At 36.4% G+C, this 15,218-nt stretch overlaps 1 long non-coding RNA gene across 1 annotated transcript in view; it reads left to right on the plus strand.

The window, feature by feature from the left end:
* Positions 1–12,318, plus strand: part of LOC118764483 — a 15,255-nt gene extending 2,937 nt beyond the window's left edge. The window contains exon 2 of the long non-coding RNA XR_005000289.1: positions 11,747–12,318. This is a non-coding gene — a long non-coding RNA (uncharacterized LOC118764483). The remainder of the gene's footprint in view (positions 1–11,746) is intronic.
* Positions 12,319–15,218: the final 2,900 nt, after the last annotated feature.

Below are 15,218 nucleotides of genomic sequence, written 5' to 3' on the forward strand. Positions count from 1 at the left end.
AAATCGACCCCGGGACTTATTCTTTGTAAGCCCAGTACTTATTCTATCGGTCTCTTTTGCCGAACCGCTAAGTGACGGGGAAGTAAACACACCAGCATCGGTTGTCAAGCAATGCTAGGGGGACAAACACAGACACACAAACACACACACACATATATACATATATATACGACAGGCTTCTTTCAGTTTCCGTCTACCAAATCCACTCACAAGGCATTGGTCGGCCCGAGGCTATAGCAGAAGACACTTGCCCAAGATGCCACGCAGTGGGACTGAACCCGGAACCATGTGGATGGTTAGCAAGCTACTTACCACACAGCCACTTCTGCGCGCCTATATATATAATATATATATATATATATACGAGGGGGAGCTGAAAGATGTGAAAAGTTCCTGGCTTTAAGGGTGTCGCGAAAGGCCTGCCTGGTGACCCAACCTTCCGAGTTCTTTTACAGGGCTGCAGTAAGTGTGTGAATGTGAGAGAGGAATATGTCGAATAAGATCATAATCATCTGCCCCTCCTGTATTTTCTTTTACCCAAAACCAAGAACTTTTCAGCCTACTTTCGTCTCTCTCTCTATGTATATGTATGTATGTGTATGGTGTGGTGTGGTGTGGTGTGTGTGTGTGTGTGTGTGTGTAAGGACAAGCAAATTAGGCAAGTCGATATACAAAAAATATTAAATACATTTTATACAAAAATGTACATATGTATATATATATATAAAGTCCGACTTATACAGAATGGAAATAATATCAGGAATTAAGGGGGTTGAGTAGGAGTTTTATGAGTCCGACAGCTGTTTCTGGGGGCTTGGTGGTCCAAAATAATGCCTGTAACTTGATTCCATCATCAGATATGCGTCTTCAGAAAAAATTTTTATATTTGAGGTGTTGACAGAATGTAAAATTCTTCCTCGAAGACGGAGGCTGGCGGTATTAGCTTTCATAAGCATTGTCAGTGCAAACCTGCTTTTGACATGTGACAGCAATAGTTTATCGTTTACCTGTTTCAATCATTGGGCAGCGACCAAACTGCGGCAGCGTCTTGATGGGTTTAACCAAACCACTCAGTCCCACTACATATTTTTAAGCTTGGTACTTAATTCTGTGAATTTCTTTCGCCGAACCGCTAAGTTACGGGAGTGTAAACAGACCAACACCGCTTGTCAAATAGTGGTTGGAGATAAACACAAGCACAAGGACACACAAACACACACACACACACACACACACACACACATATATATATATATATATTATATATATATAATATATATATATATATATATATATATATATGTATGTATGTATTCTTACGAAAGGCTTCCAAACAGTTTCCGTCCAGCAACTTCTCTTACAAGGCGTTGGTCAGCCAAGTGCTATAGTGGAAGATACTTGCCCAAGGTGCCGCGGCGTGGAAATGAACCCAAAACTACGTACTTGCAAATCAGCTTCTTAATTACACAGGCCATATTAATTTACGTAAGTTATAAAACTAAATGAGTTTAAAGAAATAACTCAAGTGGGCCAGTTGCATAAATTCAGATAAATAATCTAAGGGACGCTGCATTCAATGACGTACACAGAAAATTCTTCAATCATTTGCTGTTGTAACTTTCCTCTTATTTAGGGAAAGAAAGAAGAACCTAACGGTAAATGTTGACCACTCTCAATGAAAAGGGGGAGATAATTTCGTTTGACACCATCTTCTATCATATTATACGGAAAACAGAGACATGCCAGAAAATGCATTATCAAGAATGCGAAAGGTTTCTAAAAAACTTGAAATGGGAAGGTATATTACGAAATAGATATGTTTTGGTGGTCAGAGAACAATAATCTCAATTAGCGACCAACGGAGCCGACTAACAACCAGATATATTCAAAGGTGGAGGCATTGTTTATAAAGATAATAAATAGAGATAAACACTTAAGCGTGGACTTGGCTTTGCTGTGTGGGTAAGAAGTTCGCTTTCCAACGTTGTGTCTTCTACTATAGCACCGAGACGACTAACGCCTTGGGAGTAAATTTGGTAGACAGAAACTGTGTGGAAGCCCATCGTACATGTGTGTGTATGTGCTTCCCATCACCGCTTGACAACCGGTGTTGGTATGTTTTTGTCCATGCTATTCAGAGTAATGTACCTTCTCGGATTCCCATTTCAATTTTCCTAGAAGCCTTTCGCAAATTATCGGTTCGGCAAAAGAGACATATAGAATAAGTACCAGGCTTTAAAGCAAGGATCGATTGGTTCGACTACACCCCCCACCCGCTCCAAAAAAAATGGATTCTTGGGTGGTGCCCCAGTATAGCGTAGTCCAATGACTGAAGCGAGTAAAAGATAAAAGACCTCATTAAAAATTGATCTTAATTTGGAAATTTATGGCGATGACTCATTATTTCGTTGATGGCTCAATTTCCATGCATTTGAAGTTTTCATGAGAGAAAACTCTGTTGTTTGGCTGACATTGTAGACCAAATGATAACAAGTTTCTAATATGAGGGAATTGCATGATATAATTTGCCAGCTTTTACAAATTCTGTAGCATCTGCCTCGTTTCAACGAACTTGGTTTTCCTAGCAACACAATTGTGTCTTCTGTCAAGAATGACACACAAAGAGGAAACTAAATTCTCTGGCTACAAACCAGATAAAACTGAATGTTGCAGTCGTGAAATTTACTTCCTCAAAGAACTTCGGCGTATCCTAACAGGTTGAGTGGTAAATTAATTTGAATAATAATAATAATAATAATAACAACAACAACAATAATAATAATAATAATAATAATAATAATAATATTAATAATAATAATAATAATAATAATAATGATAATAATATAATAATAATAATAATAATAATAATAATAATAATTATTATTATTATTATATTATTATTATTATTATTATTATTATCATTATTATAAATAATGATAATAATAATAATGATTTCTTTTATTGGCCACAAGGGCTCAAAACATGAAGGACAATATGAAAGGACGAATTATAACACACAAAAGCAAAACGAGTGGTGTTTACGTCAATCAAAGGGAGACACTACCACATTAAAGAATGTAATAAAGGATATCGAAATAGAATTTAGAGAAATAAATAGAATATAGGGAAATTTAGAGAAATGAAAAAAAAAAAGCGGGGTAGCCCTCTTAAGTTAATTCAGGGTAAACCGAATAATAATACTTTCTGCTATAAATGCAAGGCCTGAAATTTTGGGGGAGGGGGCTAAGTCGATTACATCGACCCCAGTTCTCAACTGGTACTTAATTTATCGACTCCGAAAGGATGAAAGGCAAAGGCGACCTCGGCGGAATTTGAACTCAGAACGTAACGACAGACGAAATCACGCTAAGTATTTCGCCCGGCGTGCTAACGTTTCTGCCAGCTCGCCGCCTTATATCTATTTCTTTACTACCCACAAGGGGTAAACACAGAGGAGACAAACAAAGCCAGACAAACGGATTACATTGACCCCGGCGTGCTAACGTTTCTACCAGCTCGCCGCCTTAGCAAGCTGAATAATAATAATAATAATAATAATAATAATAATAATAATAATAATAATAATACAATGAAACAATAAATCATATTATCTCTAGCTGCCCAGTCCTGGCTAAGAAGGAATATATTCACAGACATGACAGAGTTGGAACCTACATACATTGGAAGCTATGCCAACATTATGGAATAACAACAGAAAAAAGATGGTATAGGCACACACCAGAAAAGGTCACAGAAAATGAGAAAGCAACCATACTCTGGGATATGCCGATATACACAGATAGAGAAATTAAGGCCAACAGACCAGATATAGTTGTCAGAGATCATGAAGAAAAAAAATGCCTTCTAATTGATGTATCAATACCGGCAGATGACAACGTGTCTCTAAAAGAAATGGAGAAACTCTCAAAATACAAAGACCTGGAAATAGAGATAACTAGAATGTGGAACCTGAAAACAGAAACAATTCCTATCATAGTAGGTGCATTAGGCATGATAAAAAAATATTCAGACAAATACATAACAAAAACACCAGGACTTACAAACACATATAACATACAGAAAATTGCACTACTAGGCACTGCACACATCCTACGCAGAACACTTTCCATACAATAACCATCAGAGCATCACAACAAATCACAGCACATACCCAAGGCACACAGAGCTGCGCTCGGTAGTGAAGTGAAAGCACGCTATAAAAATAAAACTACTGAATAATAATAATAATAATAAAATGCCCTGATGCAGTACCAGGCAGTGGCTCTCATGGCTTCTGATCTTAACTGATTGGAAGTGTTATGTACATTGTTTTGTCTTGGTATAAAAGATGGGCTACAGCAAATATTCTGCTCAATACCACAGATTTGCTTGTCAGTTGCTTGACCTTAACCAGTTGAGCATGTCCCTTAGTGGCTGACGATATGTGCATCTCTGATCACGAGCAGAAGTAGTGGGGGAGCATCATAGCCATGTGTTGAGAGGGATTCTTTGGGGTTTGAATAATTCACCTCTGGAAACATGGGTGGTTCTTTCAACATCCTTAAACAACCCTTATTCAGGGACCTTTTGAGCGGGATGGGCTACTCAACCTGAAGAAAATTCTAACTGGGCCCCACCTGCAAGGTCATGTGCTGTTTATCTTGATATGAGATCACCATGTCGCGCACATATGGTTGTGATGCATGTGCCTGGTGTACCCTTATCAGACGGGTAGTCATGATGGGTATATTGGGCTTCGTATATTTTACCCCAGTATCACTTTGATGGCAGGCACTGCTCTCTCACTCAATAATAATAATGCGGTTAAGAAGCTCGCCTTTGCAGTTACGTGGTTTGGGAATTCAGTTCCACTTCTCGGCACCTTAGGCAAGTGTCTTCTGGTATAGGCACGGGTGACCAATACCTTGTGAGTGAATTTGCTATATGGAAACTCCTAGGAAATCCGTCGTGTGTGTGTGTGTGTGTGTGTGTGTGTGTGTGTGTGTGTGCGTGCGTGCGTGCGCGCGCCTTTGCATTTGTCCCTCGTCGCTGACTGACAACCGGTGTTGGTTTGTTTACGTCTCCGTAACTTAGCGGCGAAAGAGACCGATAGAATAAAAACCAGATTTAAAGAGACATAACATAAGTAGTGGAGTCATTTTATTCGACCAAACTCTTGAAGGCATTACCCCAGCACTGTGATTGCAATGGACATAAGCTTTTAACATTAATTTACATTTAAACACAGAAATTTAGGTTATGTTCAGCCGAGAAAAGAATCATATTTACATATTTAAAAGCTCTCAGCACCCAGACATCGACCTAAACTAGAGAAGTGAGATTTTTAACCCTTACCCAGGCGAAAGAATTGATATTTTATTGTACCTCACCATCGAGGATGTATACTGAGGGTGTTGGTAGTAGAAAGAGCTTCTGGCCAGTGGAAAAGAGACCTTTCCGCAAGAATCGGAAGAGTAAGAGGCTCCAAATGGTTAGATGAAAAGTGGAACAATACTCGACGACCCTTGATTAACGGAGATATATGTGTTGGCAAATTCATAACTGACTTCTCTAGAGTAGCTTCCACTTGGTCTATTTCTTGTTGAGACTGGCTACTCTGTTCGTAACCTCGTCCCAATTCCTGTTCGCCTAGAATCCCAAACCGAATCAGATCTCAAGCAGTTTAACCAGTCCGTCGATCCAGCGCCCCAAAACCGTAGTCCGAAAGTATGGATTTGCCTCTCCCGTTGTAATAGATATATATATATTAAATCGCTGTAAAACTATTAATCAGCGTGCAACCCGTGACGGCGTACGTAACGAAGGCGACCTCTTCTTAATATGTGTAAAAATATTACAGTATAATAAATTCAAAATATTATAAAACCAAATATATCTTACTTGATCAAAACTATCATATTCATAATATTACAAGGAAAGGCGGCGAGCTGGCAGAAACGTTAACGCACCGGGCGAAATGCTTAGCGGTATTTCGACTGCCGTTACGTTCTGAGTTCAAATTCCGCCGAGGTCGACTTTGCCTTTCATCCCTTCGGGATCGATTAAATAAGTACCATTTACGCACTGGGTCGATATAATCGACTTAATCCGTTTGTCTGTCCTTTGTGTTTAGCCCCTTGTGGGTAGTAAAGAAGTAGGTATTTCGTCTGTCGTTACGTTCTGAGTTCAAATTCTGCCGAGGTCGGCTTTGCCTTTCATCTTTTCGGGGTCAATAAATAAAGTACCAGTTTCGCACTGGGGTCGATGTAATCGATTTAATCCGTTTGTCTGTCCTTGTTTGTCCCCTCTATGTTTAACCCCTTGTGGGCAGTAAAGAAATATATATTTATAATATTACAAGGCAACTTTTCTATCCTTGCCGCTAGCATAGACCTCAATTACAATCGGCATAATTAAGTTCACCTCCAAGAAATTATTCGACTGCTCAGATTTCCAGATTCAATAACCTGTCTTGGCACCTCACTGACCTCATAACTTTCTTATTAAGAGTTAAAACACTGAAGATTTTTCAGCCCATTCAGCTGTAACATGTAGGTAGCAGAAAATAACTACATGAACGAATAGTTCTTTAAGATGTAACTCAGTAAGTTTCAACATTCAAATGGATTATTTGAGCTTAGAGAAATATTTGATTCATTCATCGATTTTTTAAATGGAATATATTATCGCTTGCATCAATTGATATATAATCGATATCATATATTTCATACAATTGATTAACATTAAGTTCAATCTAATCATTTTCTATTTAATGATATTTCCACATAAATCCAAATAAGTTATTGAAATAAGATGAAGTTGTGAAGAGTTTTGAAATATTTGAAAGGATCGAATCAAAATTGATGAAAATTGTTGGCACTCTGTCGGTTACGTCGACGAGGGTTCCAGTTGATCCGATTAACGAAACAGCTGCTCGTGAAATTAACATGCAAGTGGTTGAGTACAACACAGGGAGAATCAGCGTGACATATAATGTGACAAGGCTGGCCCCTTTGAATTACAGGTACAACTCATTTTTGCCAGCTGAGTGGACTGGAGCAACGTGAAATAAAGTGTTTTGCTCAGGGACACAACACGCTGTCAGGAATCGAACTCATGATCGTGGGCCAAATACACTAATCACTAAGCCACGCGGCTTCACTTGGTAAAAATTACCTCTATCTTAAATCGCATAGAATAAAGTACATTGCATGTACTTTATTCTGTGAGGTTTAAGATAGCTCGCCTGCTATGTTGTGCTGGAAAAGCATTTATAGCATTATAGATTTGCTTCTTGCAAGATGATGCATCAATATGACTAATGGTCAATGAACATGACTAATGATAAGTAATCCAGAAACTTTATTAAACCTCTAAAATATATGGTATGGAACTTTGTTTAAACTTCACTCCAGAAATATTGCAAGCAGGTAAACCTTAAATCATAAAATATATAATCATGCAATTAACCCCATATCCCGAAAATTACTGACCTTATGCCAAAATTTGAAACCATTATCATTATTATTATTTTAATACAATTTAGTGTGAATCTATTACCGACTCTATAAGGGTGGCACAGTTGGTAACGTGCTGAGCAGTAATTATTTCTGTTGATTAATAACCGAGTTCAAATCCTACTAGTCAGCTTCGGTACTACGTTTTTATCTCACTGTTGGTATGCAGGAAATATTTACTATATTCAGTTTAATAGACTACAGCTGCTCCAAGACATCATGTATGTATATGTACAAACTATATTATGCAATAGAAATTTATACAAAGTCAACGTACTCCAAAACCTACGTAACGGGGTCCTCGAGGATGACTTTTCGCTTAGTACTGATATCTAGGATATTAATGCACGTTTTCCCCACCTTCACTAGAGAACGCTTTTTTCCCCATCTGCTTTTAATTGAAATGTTCATTTGGATTTCCTAAATTTTTAGCCGTATTTGAGAAACACTGACAAAATTCCGTGCAGCACAGAATTTTGTCAGTGAACAGGTCGCGGTCTCAAAGCGACGAAAATATTTTGGCAAATTCAATTTAAATGTTGAAGTGAATCTAACGGGTTTTTTTTTTTTTTGTGCGTTTCTTAAATGGCTTATGAACATCTTCCACGCTGCAATTGTTATATACTCCATTCGTTGCCTTTCCTGAATCAGCGTTTTCTCCGGCAGTACTAGAATCAAGGATAACGACTTACCCGCTCCCCGATTCGAGATTACTGGCCTTCTACCTAAGTCAGAAACGAAGTGGGAATAACATATTTCGATCCTACAATGGCTGCCAACCAATTCTAATTTGGCCGCAAATTTAATTTTATTTAAAAGATACACCGTGTTTTTGATGTAAAGACATTAACTCGGTCAATAAAGATTTTAAATTATTCACCCTTAACATCAGTCCCTGTCTTAAAAAAAAATTAACGGTAGTGAAATACTGTTAAGATTTTGTCCAAATGGATGCTATAAGAATCTACTCAAGTTTAAATAAGTTGGGTGCCTCTTATGTCTTGAAATTGTTTCCGGAGTTAGATTCAGAGTAAGCGAGGACTTAATTACCGAGAATGTCAGCTGTGAAAGTCATGAATTTGAGCGTTTCTATCAGGAAGATATGCTATGCGGCCTTTTGAGAAATTGAAGGAAGATGTGAAACAAAACATTTGAGAAAGACTGATCTAAACAAAACACTCCTTTTAACCATCGAATACTATGAGACGAAACCCTTGTGCAATTATTTTTTAGAATTCGAAATATTATGATGAAATATATTGTACAAATTCTGGACAGATCCAAATAAATTTGCGACTTCATTGTAAGCAGGCGCCTGCATTAACTCCATGACAGTCATTGTAGGATCGAGATGTGTTATTCTCGTTTGGTTCCTGACTTAGATAGAAGGCCAGTAATCTCGAATCGGGGTGCGGGTAAGTAAATACCCTCGATTCTAGTACTAGACTGCCGGGAAAATACACTGATCCATGAAAGGCAGAGAATGGAGTACAGTGTTTTGTTTAGATCAGTGTTTCTAAAATGTTTTGTTTCACATCCTTCTTCGATTTCTGAAAGGTCGCATAGCATACCTTTCTAATGGAAACTCTCAAATTCATGATCCGCTCGCTAAAAGCAGTTAGTTTCTGGTCTTATTTAGCAATAATATAGCTTTCTTTTCCCGTGATAAAAGAAAAAAGTCAACACCGGTCTGCTGGTTTCCCGCGCTAAAAAAAAACATATACCACATCCTTATAACTGCCACGCTCTTTGGATTTTGAGATTATCTCCCCATCTCAAGTGGAACAGGCCTTAATTTGCTATTTGCTAATCATGCCACATTCTCTAGAGACGGAGAAAAATCTAATAAATCATAGTTTTATGTTACATGGTGTTGGATATACCTGTACTTGTCTGTGTATGTATATATATATGTGTGTATGCATATGTATATATGTATGTGTATCCCAAAACGATATATATATATATAACAATTGCAGCGTGGAAGGTGTTTATAAGCCATTTAAAAAACACACAATAACCGTTAGATTCACTTCAACATTAAAATTTAGTGGTTTTTATGTGTTTCTTAAATGGCTTATAAACACCTTCCACGCTGCAATTGTTTTCGTTCCAGCACACGATCTCATATCAGGTCTCTTGCTATACGAGTACATCTCCGTAATACATACATACATACATACATACATACATACATACATACATACATACATACATACATACATACATACATACATACATACATACATACATACGTACGTACGTACGTATGTATGTATGTATGTATATATATATATATATATATCAGGTCACCCCATAAGTTCTGTCCGAATTTTGAATAACGAAAACAAGTGATCAAATGTTATATTTAATTGAAATTTAATCACCAATGTACTTCCCTAGATTATCTATGACTTCCATCTATTTACAAGCTTTTTAATCCCATCAATGTAAAACTCTTTTGGTTTCAAAGCGAAGAACTATGAAATGTCAGTTTCGACCTCCTCCTGGCTTGCGAAAGTTATGTCCACCAAATGATTCTGTAAACTACGAAACAAATGACAGTCTGAAGGAGCAAGGTTGGGAGAATAAGGTAGATGAGGAATTTTTCCCAACCAAGCTCTTCGATCTTATGTGATGTGATCTTTGCAGTGTGGGGCCGCGCACTGTCCTGATGAAACATCACTCCTTTTCGATTCACTAAAGCGGGTCATTTTTTCTTCAAAGCTTGGTTTAAACGCTCTAATTGCTGACAGTAGACTTGAGCATTGATTGTTGCATTAGGTGGTAACAATTCAAAGTGGATTACTCCTTTGCAATCAGACCAGATAGAGAGAAGAAGCTTTTTCCCATGAAGTTCCCTACTCGGCTGTGGTTGAGCTTTTTCCCTTTTACCAAGCCACTGTTTGCGTTTAATATTTCGACAGAAGATCCATTTTTCGTTACCAGTCATAAGTCCTTCCGAAAAGTACCCCTGTTGTACTCTTTCTCCCCAACTTCCTCTCACTCTTTCTTCATGTTTCTTGGGTAACGCTGCGATGGACTGGCGTCCCGTCCGGCTGGGGGAAACATACGCCACGGAAACTGGGAAACCGGGCCCATGAGCCTGGCTAGGCTTGAAGGCTTGAAACGGGCGAATAAATAATATATATATATATATATATATAACTAATGTAGGATAAAATTTTTTTCGGGAAAAAAATTTCATCAATGGCCAGCATATCAAAAAATACCTTTAAAGGTTAAATTTATAAATAATTTACAATATAAGGGCAAAAGAAAAAAATCTAATGCCAAATATGCCAGAAAAAAGACAAAAATTGTCAATAACCATTATAATTTATGCGTCTCGAAACAAACCGATAGAAATTTCTATAAAATCCGTTATTACCGTATTGGTCCCAATTTCGAGGTTAATTCATAAGAATTTTCCCCTCTTCAGCGATAAATACGTGAGATATAAGTGAAATACTTACTCATACCCATGGAAAAAGCAAGTACTAAGTCATATTTATATATATATATCATACATATATAAACACACACACACACACACACATATATATATATATATATATATATATATATAATATATATATATATATTATATATATATATACGTATTTTGTAATTATCTGTTTAATTAATTGATTTCAACCTACATCCAACATATGAATCCCATTTTGGAACCACACCCTAGCATCACCTTCCTGATTTCTTCCCTTGAATGAAAATTAAATCATGCATACTAATAAGAAACTATATCGCTCTATATTGAAAAAAAAAAAAACACACTAAAGGATTTCCACACGAAAATTTAACTATAGGGGATATATAAAAGAAAAAACCCTATTTCTTGTACTTGGTAATGGAAAACGAAATATAAAGAAATTGAGTAGTCGGTAATAAATTAGACTTCGCTCTCTTCCATATTTTTTTCTATAACGATGTTATGCAAGAGAAATTTTCACTGAAGTCGTTTTGATAGCTGAGGGTCTTTAACCTTAAATTATTCAAGAATTTACGGTTCAACGAATTCTAGTAGTCACTTTGTACCTAGGCGGTCTCTGATACCCATAATGCAATAGCCATCATGGCTGTATTTTAAAATCTACTTCCGCCCGCTCTCGTTCACTCGTAACTTATAACTTAGTATTAGTTATAATAACATATATATATATATAAATATATTATATACAGGGTATATACATACACGTACGGGGACGTAGCTCTATAATATATATCTATCTTTCTATCAAATTTATCAACTCGCAATGTCTGATAAAAAAATTTCGAAATACCGAAATGCTTTTGAGAGTAGCACTGAATGGGGGCTACGAAGAAAGTTCCTTAAAGTACATCAAGATAAGTTTGACGAAGACCGCCTGGTTTGCCTGTCCATGTGTTACGTCAATGTAGAGGTGTATGGATGCACCTATCCTGCGCCAGTGATGAAATGCATTCAACGACTTAAAGCTGAGTTAAAGTGAACTTTTACATCTTTACCATTCTTCCGTCTGGCCTGTATTTTCTTGAGATACCTGCTACATACATATGCGTAAAATGTAAATAACTTTACTATTTTTTTAATTACATATCAATCATCATCTGTACCATTAGACATTCTTCATCAGTCTAAATAAGGACACACGATGTAGTTTATGCACCCTTAAACAGATGTAATGGTCACGGCCGGAATGCCTTTGATCGTAGCTGTACCCGATCTGACTTGACCTTCGACTAAACAATAACAATCGCTGTCTAAATAAATTACATTAATCTCCTGAATTTATTATCTTGAGACATTTTTGAGAAATTTCTTTCTGAATTTTATTTTGTCTTGTTCCTTTGAACGGTGCTTTTTTTTTTTCAAGTATGTGAAGAATTCTACACTGAAAATAATCATTTCCATTGTTTTCGCGCATTTTCAAATGATTTCAATTTGACTTGATTAATATTTTCTCAATATTCTACACATTTCAAGTATAATATATTCTCCAAAACATCTTTTATCAAAAATGCTGTCTAGTTAAAAATATTAATTCATTAACTGAAAAATGAATTTTTATAAACAAATTTACAAAAGAAATTATTCGTGTTTGATTTTGCTCTTTTAAATTTTTGTTTCGTTTTTGAAAAGAATATTTGATAAGGAATATATATATAGCTACAATGGTAGTTTATTGAAACTACATTTTGCTATTTTTTCAATATGTTCCAGTTTCTGTTACTTTGGTATTTTTCGAAAGATAAATGAAAGATGCTTTCATACCATATGCAAGAGGAATGCAGTGGTGCAATATTTTAAATTATTCAATTATTTTTGTCCCTATAACCTTTTGATAATTTGAAAAAATATTTCAGGCGCTACTTATAAAAAGGAAAAAAAAAAAAGAAAGCAATTAATTTATTAGATTTATGAGATTTATCCTCAAAGATTGACGGCTTAAATTTGAGGAATTTCTTTAAGAAATTCTTCCTCATTTAAAGCAGTCTCTTACACATGTTTAAAAAATTTAGTTGGGAATAGGCCAATGTGATTGCATTCTATTTAGTGAGTTTCTGTGATTTTGACTTCTTGTGTATATTGCGATACAGCGTTATTGAATTAAAGAAAATTTAACTTCGCTGCTTTGTTAATTGTATTTCCGTATATCACAGTTGTCACACGTCTAATTAATTAATACCCACTACATTGCTTGATTTTTTTTTCTTTTGGTAACATTCTCTGAGAACGAAGATTTATTAAATGAATCTTGTGATATCATTGAAACACCTCAAAGACCGTAATCATAATCTTTAGATAACTGGAATTCTTAAAATGTGGTCGTTTTGAAATGAATTGGACAGTAATGGCGAGTAAATAAAAATATTCACCATGGTTGTTTCATTTAATTTGGGATCATTCTTGGACATTCCAGCACCATATTGTGGCATTTTGAGGTTTGCGGGTGTATTAGTTTTTACTGTAACTTTAGTAAACCTTCTACAGCTTAGTAATAGTATTATAAATAACATAACTTCACATTGCTAGCAAATGTTAAGTATCATAGTTTTAAATAACATTTTATTGACCCCTCATAGAGTCAAGACATTTCGAAAACTAAAATATTTCAGTCTTTAACAACAATTCATACTATTATATTACTATCACAAAGTTCAGACACTAAGCTGTACAATGGAATACCCAATTATGTATCTGGAACTAAATTCCTACCATATATCATTCTAGATAATTCAAAGAAAGTCGTCTGCTTCCTGATAGAGGCAAGCCAACTTCACCAACAAAAGCAGAAAACCACCGGTCTACTGTCTACTTGTGTTCTTTCTTTCTTTCTTTCTTTCTCTTTCTCTCAATTTTCCATAGCTGCTGCAGTAGTTATTACCGCTTTGAAATTGCTGTCTTGAACAGTGTGTTCGTTGCATCACACCTTCACACACGCACACGTTCTCTCTCTCTCTCTCTTTCAAACAAACCAAAGTTTATTTCTATGAATACCTGTAGTGGATTTCCATTTCATTCAGATCAAGGAACTAAGTGATCGCCTTGAAACTGTTCTGTTTGCCTTAGCTCATCTTAATTTTTTAACTATGCTAACTAATTACTACTGGCCAGAAATCTTCGTGTCTGTTTTTCTGTAAGTAAAACCCTCCGTCGCATGGTCAAGCAGTCTCCAGTTTGATATTCTTTGTTGAGGAGGTAACAACAAGGTTAAAAGATCAGATTTCCCCACAAGAATTATAGATCAGTTTGGTGAAATTAATTTTTAATTTATTGAAATTATCTCCCCTTGTCTGTCATTGTCTCTTAAAATTTCTTTTATTCTCTTTTCCCACTTAAGAAAGAAATTGCTTACCAACCACATGGTTCTGAGTTCAGTCCCACTACGTGGCACCTTGGGCAAGTGTCTTCTACCATAGCCTTGGATTGAGCAAAGCCTTGTGAGTGGATTTGGTAGACAGAAACAGGAAAAAGCCTGTCATATATATATGTGTGTGTGTGTGTCTGTCTGCTTGTCCCCCACCATCGCTTGACAACTGATGTTGGTGTGTTTACGTTCCTGTAACTTAGCAGTTTGGCAAAATAGATCGAGTAGAATAAGTCCTGGGATCTATTTTACTCGTTTCAGTCATTTGACTGTGACCATGCTGGAGCACTACCTTTAGTCAAACAAATCGACCCCAGGACTGATTCTTTGTAAGCCTAGTACTAGTACCTATTCTATCAGTCTTGCCGAACCACTAAGTTTTGGGGGACTTAAACACACCAACATCGGTTGTCAAGTGATGAGATAAACATAGACACATAAATATATATATACGATGGTCTTTCAGTTTCTGTCTACCAAATCCACTCACAAAGCTTTGGTTGGGCCAAGGCTATAGTAGAAGACAATTGCCCAAAGTACCACGCAGTGGGATTGAACCCAGGACCATGTGGTTGGGAAGAAAGCTTCTTACCACACAGCCACTCCTGCACACAGTTCATAATTGACAAAGACATTAGAATATTACCATATGTGGTGTCATGTAAAATGCACTCTTCCAAAAACAATTTCTCAAAAAAAAATCACCCTGGGACCTATATCCTAAATTGGACCCATATTACATGCTTCTGAGAACAACACTTAACATAAAATTGTAGTCCCATACAACAAATGAAGTTCTTTATGGTAATCTTTCAAGAGTTACCTCCATGAA

Source organism: Octopus sinensis, linkage group LG8, assembly GCF_006345805.1.
Source record: "Octopus sinensis linkage group LG8, ASM634580v1, whole genome shotgun sequence".
NCBI classification, from domain to species: Eukaryota; Metazoa; Mollusca; class Cephalopoda; order Octopoda; family Octopodidae; genus Octopus; species Octopus sinensis.